The sequence below is a fragment of the Amphibalanus amphitrite genome, unplaced genomic scaffold, assembly GCF_019059575.1.
Source record: "Amphibalanus amphitrite isolate SeventyFive unplaced genomic scaffold, NRLGWU_Aamphi_draft 001997F_arrow, whole genome shotgun sequence".
Classification (NCBI taxonomy): Eukaryota; Metazoa; Arthropoda; class Thecostraca; order Balanomorpha; family Balanidae; genus Amphibalanus; species Amphibalanus amphitrite.
Window position 1 is genome coordinate 31,033 of NW_024883490.1, and position 6,376 is coordinate 37,408.

Here is a 6,376-nt window from a genome sequence, read left to right on the forward strand (position 1 = left end):
TATAATCCAGCTTCATATATTTAGTGCATCGTTCAAAAAAGAAACAAAATTATAGGTTAATTGCAGTTTGAGTAGGTAGCTTGCTTGATAATGAAAACAAATTGGCTGTTAAAAACATTGAACAAAGTACACCGACTATTGAGGTCTAAATGGTCTGAGCATATCGCAAGCGATTAACCAAACTTAGCAACATTAATGTGCATTGTATTGATGCTCTGGGACCAAAAGATTTAGTTATCTGCATGCTGAGCCACCAAACAACCCGTACACACTTCAACTAGCCATCGCGATACTGTACTTCAAGCTGGCACTCCAGAGGGTGCAGGAGAGACGCAGACCCTTGGTCCGGCGCATGGGGTCAGCGACGTGCTGCAGCGCCGAGACGAGCTGGGCGAGCACGCCAACCGAGAGCAGGAGCTTCGGCTCAACGACCCCCAGCGACACAGGTTCAGTATTTCCGACTGAGCTAGGGAGCCTTCAGCCTCCTGCTAGCACAGATCGAGGGCCAGATCGCCCGCTCGACCACCACCTTCCTCCAGCCGGTGAGCGCACCGTTGCGGCTGGCGATTACACCCCACTATCTGGCGTCGGGGGCTGAATTTTCCGCTCTGGCGCCGAGCTACCGGCTCGCGGAGTCGACCACGCGCGCGTTGGTGTACATCTGTTGCGCGATCGTGAACGTCTGCGGTGCAGTGTACCTGCCGGAGCCGACGGAGGAGACGTTGCGCGGCAGTGAGCGGAAGTTCCGGGAGCGATGGCTTTTTTCGAACCGCTTTTACACACTGACCGAAAGCCAGGTCGGCATCATTCAACGGTTTAGCCACCTGTTGTACACTTTGAACTTTTGAAGTGCTGCGAGCGTTTCGACTGGGCACGGCTGCTCCTTGCGGACACTGGTGATGCCGGCACCGACCGCTCCAGAGACGGGGCTGGCCCGAGCGCCGGCCTTGGAGCTGGTGCTGCTTGCCGGGGCGCCGGCCCCGGGGACAGAGCTGGTGCGCCGGCCGTTTGCGGTTCAGCTGGTGCCTCATCGTCCAGGAAGACTCGTGTTTCATGAAACTGGCTTGTTGTGTACCGCTTGAATGAGATCCACTTCTCCGACCCAACTGAAAACATAGGGACTTTGTTAATTTTGAACGCCACCTGTTGTGCTGCTGGGCCCACGACCCGCGTCATCGTTTTAGCCCGAGTCATCCATCCTCTTGGGTCCAGCCCACCTCGAGTGAGGCCACTGCAATGGCGTGTTTATAGGTATATTGGTAATGACACTCGGTGCACCCTCCACACCAGCTGAGCCGACAGTAGATGTCGCCTCTGCTGCCTGCTGGGAGACGCGCGCGCCATCTAAAGGCGGGTTGGTGGAACAGCTATCAAAGGTCCGCTCATCACACTGAAATGTGTACAACTGTACACAAAGGTCGATCTGCACTGGTTGGAGTGGACACATCTACCTGGTTCATTGACCCGGCAGAGAAGAAAACTATCACTATTGTGAAAGATCTCTGGGGAATAAATGATACACAAAACAGTATTGAATGGTGAATAGCTACTACAGAAGGGACAGGTGGCTATTTTTATATTTGTTCAGTGCCATTACATTTTATTTAACATAAAATGAGCTCCTGTACAGAGCAGACAAAAACACACAAAAAAACACATTCAGCATGCTGATCTCACAACTCTTTCAATGCAAATATTGCATGCAAGTGTTTGTGTGCATCCCATAAAGCCTCCAGACTTTTCTTTCATGGCCCTACGTTTGACACATCCAACATCTTGATCTGGCAGAAACACAGAAAAAGGAAAAATACTCTGAAAAATGGAATTTCTATTATAGTTTGACAACTCAGATTTTGAATTATGGCACTTCTTGTACCATAAGAAAGAGTTGTGCTCAACACTTTCACCAACCATGCAATAAAGTACCTACATATCTAATATCAGTTGGGCAAACTAGACCTTTGGAATCAAAATATGGAGGCATCAAAAGATTGATTCCTTTTGGGCATAAATGCAGACCATTTCTAACTTACCAATCACATAAAAATAAGAGAGTGTTTCAAAAAGGAGCACAGTCGGGGAAACTGTGGTAAAATCTTGCCATTTTTAGCAGTCTGCTATTTTTAGCAGAAATCTGCTAAAAATGGGTACGGACCTGCTAAAAATGGGTACGCACGTGACGTCATCGTACCCAAATATAGCAGATTTGGGTACGGACCCATACAAAAACAGATTTGCGCACTACTTGAAGCAAATGCGCATCAAATGCCTGGCAGATTCATGATGAGAATAGTGCTGAGAGTGTCCTCTTCTATTTTCTTTCAGATCCGACTATTTTTTAATAAGATATTGCCATTGGAAGATGAATGCACTGAAATTTCCTAGAAATTGGTCATTGTTTTAGGTATTTTATGTTTCTTCTATTAAGAATAGACAGAAAATAATGTTGAAAACAAAATCTAGCAAAAAAATACATAAGGTTGAGATTCATTACTAGAACAGGCCATCACTATAACAAACACAATTTGGCATGATTGGTTGACACACATGTTATCAAGGTCATACCATTGAAGGGGTAAATAGCTATGTAGGCATATTTTAATAGTTAATTTAGCCGTTTATGTGGTTTTTTAAGATGACCCTGGCCACAGTGTTTCTTATAATGGTAAATTTGGCACATAGCATTGCCTGGTTTTGTTCAAACAGCAGCTTATACCCTGCTGGATTTTGGCACGACTTTTCAACCTTAATGGTTAGGATGTCATTTTAGTGGTTTAATAATCCATTTTGGTTAAAAATGTTACCTCCATCTTATTCTCCAGACTTTAAAGTGTATGTAATGACCAGCTATTTTGAGTGAAGACAATTCTTTTTTGGGAAATGAGTAGAAGTTTGGCACAGCCTAGCAGTCAAACACGTCAGGCTGCAGGCTGGTGGTCAATTATTTACTATTTTTTTCACATGTTTTGTTCCTCAAGATGACTATTATTTTCAAAAATCAACATCAAATTGCCAAACCTTAAACATTGGTGTGGGTGTGTGTTTATTTGTTGATCATTATCATTGCATACTGATTGCGTGACCAGATGAATATTGAATGTTGCATGGTGTGAGTCTACCACAGATCTTACGAGGGCCATATGGGTAATCGGGCTTCACGGTTTAAGAACCTGATGCTATTTCTGTATGTGTCTGCATGCTTTTGCCTGTTTGAAATGCATACTGTCTCAGTCTTGTCTGGACGTACTAGGACTTAGTAAACTTTGGTATGTGAGGTTCATGATGACACGTATTGCAGTAATCAGACTGTTTTCAAGAAGCCTTCCACACTTTTGAATGCTGTAAAAAGCTCTCTCTCCCTCGCTCTCTCTCTCTCTCTGTCTCTGTCTCTGTCTGTCTCTGTCTCTGTTTCTGTTTCTGTCTCTGTCTCTGTTTCAGCCTGGTCAACTGTGCCATTGCCTTAAGATGGTGCTGCTAGGCAACAGTGTACTGCCTCCTCTGGTGGATGGAGTGGGCGTGGGGTGCCAAAGCTCAGTTATACATGTACATTTCACCATTAATCAATAGATACATAGATATATCTTCTGCTATTTTTAGCAGATGCAGCTGCTAAAAATAGCAGTTCTAATAATATTTGGGGCTTCCTGAATCAGCAAGATTTACAGCATTGTTCCATAAAGTTTTTAGGCAAATGATAGGTTCATTTGAAAATGTGAGAATTGTAGTATAGAAATTGCATGCAAAATAGTGTGTTTCTGAGTGAAAGATGAATGTTTGACCAGTTTTCAAACAGTACTTTTTACCGTACCCATTTTTAGCAGATTCGTACCCATTTTAAGCAGAATTCTGCTAAAAATAGCAGACTGCTAAAAATGGCAGATTTTACCATAGTTTCCCCGACTGAGCATGCCTGATCTTGAACAGAAATGCTCGAACTATCTCCTAAGCAAAATAATATTGCTCCTATCATAACAATTTGAATTATATAGGTAGTGAAAGGCAATCAAGGAATTGATTCACTTTAAACAGATAATCATAATATTGATTCCTCATCAGCTGGCTAATCATTATTTTGATTCACAGGTAATGTTAACAGATAGGCAACAATGACTTGCAAGAATACAGCATTTATCTCGCTATTATTCTCATTTAGTGGTATCCTCAGCACCAGAACTGATACCTATAGCATTGTTGTACTTTACCTTCACTACATTTGATAACAATTCACAATTTTTAAATGTCAAGAATACAAAAACTGAAGCAACAGGTAAAAACCATATAAATAATATAAAAGCACTACAACAATGATAATTAGGGGTTTAAAAATTTCATTTTGCCATTTTACACAAATACTGATTGGTTAGTATGTGATTCATGATACCAAAATAACATACAGTGTGATTTCCTCAAAACAGCTTTTACCTGATGGACAGTGGCTCTGTCTTTTTCCCATTCACAAAGCCAAAGGGACAATTTCTCAGCTTTGAGGTAACACTTTTTGCAAGCCTACCACATTTTTCTACCTTTTAAAAGAAAAATCTCACCGTCATGGGCCTTTTTTCAACCGTAACGATTCATTTGAAGTCAAAAGTGTACCCAAATGAATCAAAAAATTGATTCCATGCCCATATTTGGTCATGGCTCCTCCCACCAGAATCAAATTATTGATGCCTCTATATTTTGATTCCAAAAGTCTAGTTTGCCCAACTGATATGTGACACATTAGTGCGACAGTAGCCTGTTGGAGGCAATGTGAATGAAATGATAAATGAAAACCCAGATTGCATGGTAAGAACATTATATAAGAACATTACAGGTACTTTCAATGACTTTGACTTGCAGGGTTTGAATTTTGATTAAATAATTTAAGAATAGCTCCTTGAAACCTAGAACAATTGTGTCCAGCATTTCAAGTTACTGGCAAAAGCAGAAAATATTTGCTTATATGGATAATAAATGGCCATTTTCCAAGAATACCTACTGTGGCATTGAGTAGTAGACAAATTTATGCCCACTGACTATGTATAATCATGGCAAATGGAGAAAATGGGGAAATGGAAATTGAAATTGAAATGAATAGTGGATCAGAGATGGTTGAAAGTTGAAACCAATATTTAAACAACATTTCAATCTGAATCACATATGCAATTGACAAAATACACAACACAGATATTCATTCGAATACTTACTTCATTTCCATCGCAAACAACTCCACACCACACGAGCCCCTCACATGATTGGAATGTAAACAACACTTGTCAAGGTTGTATGAAAACAATATGGCGGCTGTTGATTTTCGGCCGCTAAATGACTGCTTCGGCGAGAAAAGTTCAACCGGTCGAACTTTTTTTCGGTCGTCGCGTGAACATCGCTTGGGCCGAATGCCTGAATAATATGAGCCGAATGCACCGTCGTTGGTTCGTTGTTTCGGCCGATATAAAGACTCGCGCGAGAAAATCGCTGCTGTAACGGCCGAATGAACCGGCCGAATGGCTAGTGTGCGGTGGCCTTTACTCTCACTCAACACATGCGGACCCACACGGGGGAGCGGCCGTACGGCTGCTCACACTGCCAGGCCCGGTTCACTCAACGGGCATATCTCTTCAGACACATGCGGACCCACGCGAAGAGCGGCCACACGGTTGCCTCTACATCAGCAACGGTTCGGCAGTTTGACACAAAAAATACGTTTTAAAGTGGTTGGTTCACTGGTGAGAATAACAAGCTGTGAGTGACCGAAGCGGTAAATCGTTTGAATGTCGAAACACAGTGCTGAGGCTTCACGACAAGTGCATGACCAGCCCCCGTTGTACGTTAGTTATTCGTGTTATAGCTCTGACTCTCGTTTGTGAGCTTCGTGGCTACCAGTGTCATATCTGGTTTGTTTGTACTTATCCGGTGTGATTCAGTGGTTCTGTATTTAATAAGCCGCCCTTACATAGGAGGAAAGGACTGTGGAACTGTCGTTATTTTAAGCGCCGTAGCGCCATTTTAACCCATTAATGCCGCTTGGGTCATGTATGACCCAAAAGCAAAATCTTAATGTTTCTTCTCAATGGAGGCAAGTGGCACTTTGATGAACTTGCGCGTGTGTTTTGTCGATTTTGTGGGTTTAGTGACGACAGTCGGAGCGGCATAAAACTGGTGTGAGCTCGTCCACTGAAGTTTCTGGAGCCAAAGACGACGGGACTGCACAGCCGCCGGTCACTGACAATGGCGCGCCGTCCCAAAAAGTAATGTTGTATTATGTTTGCAATTTACTATCTGTTGAATGATCGTCTACCTATTTAAATTTGTCTGAAAAAGTATGACATGTATTTTTGCCCTTCTTCTCGTCACCGGATAACTTTTGTTCCTCAATAAATATCCTTGGGTC

At 42.7% G+C, this 6,376-nt stretch overlaps 1 long non-coding RNA gene across 1 annotated transcript; it reads right to left on the reverse strand.

Annotated features, from left to right (window-relative positions):
• LOC122376052 lies at positions 1-5,253 on the reverse strand. Its single transcript, XR_006255509.1, has 2 exons — positions 5,190-5,253; positions 1-1,106 (listed from the first exon to the last, which is right to left on the reverse strand). It is a non-coding gene; the product is annotated as an uncharacterized LOC122376052 (long non-coding RNA).
• Between the last annotated feature and the right edge of the window lie 1,123 nt (positions 5,254-6,376).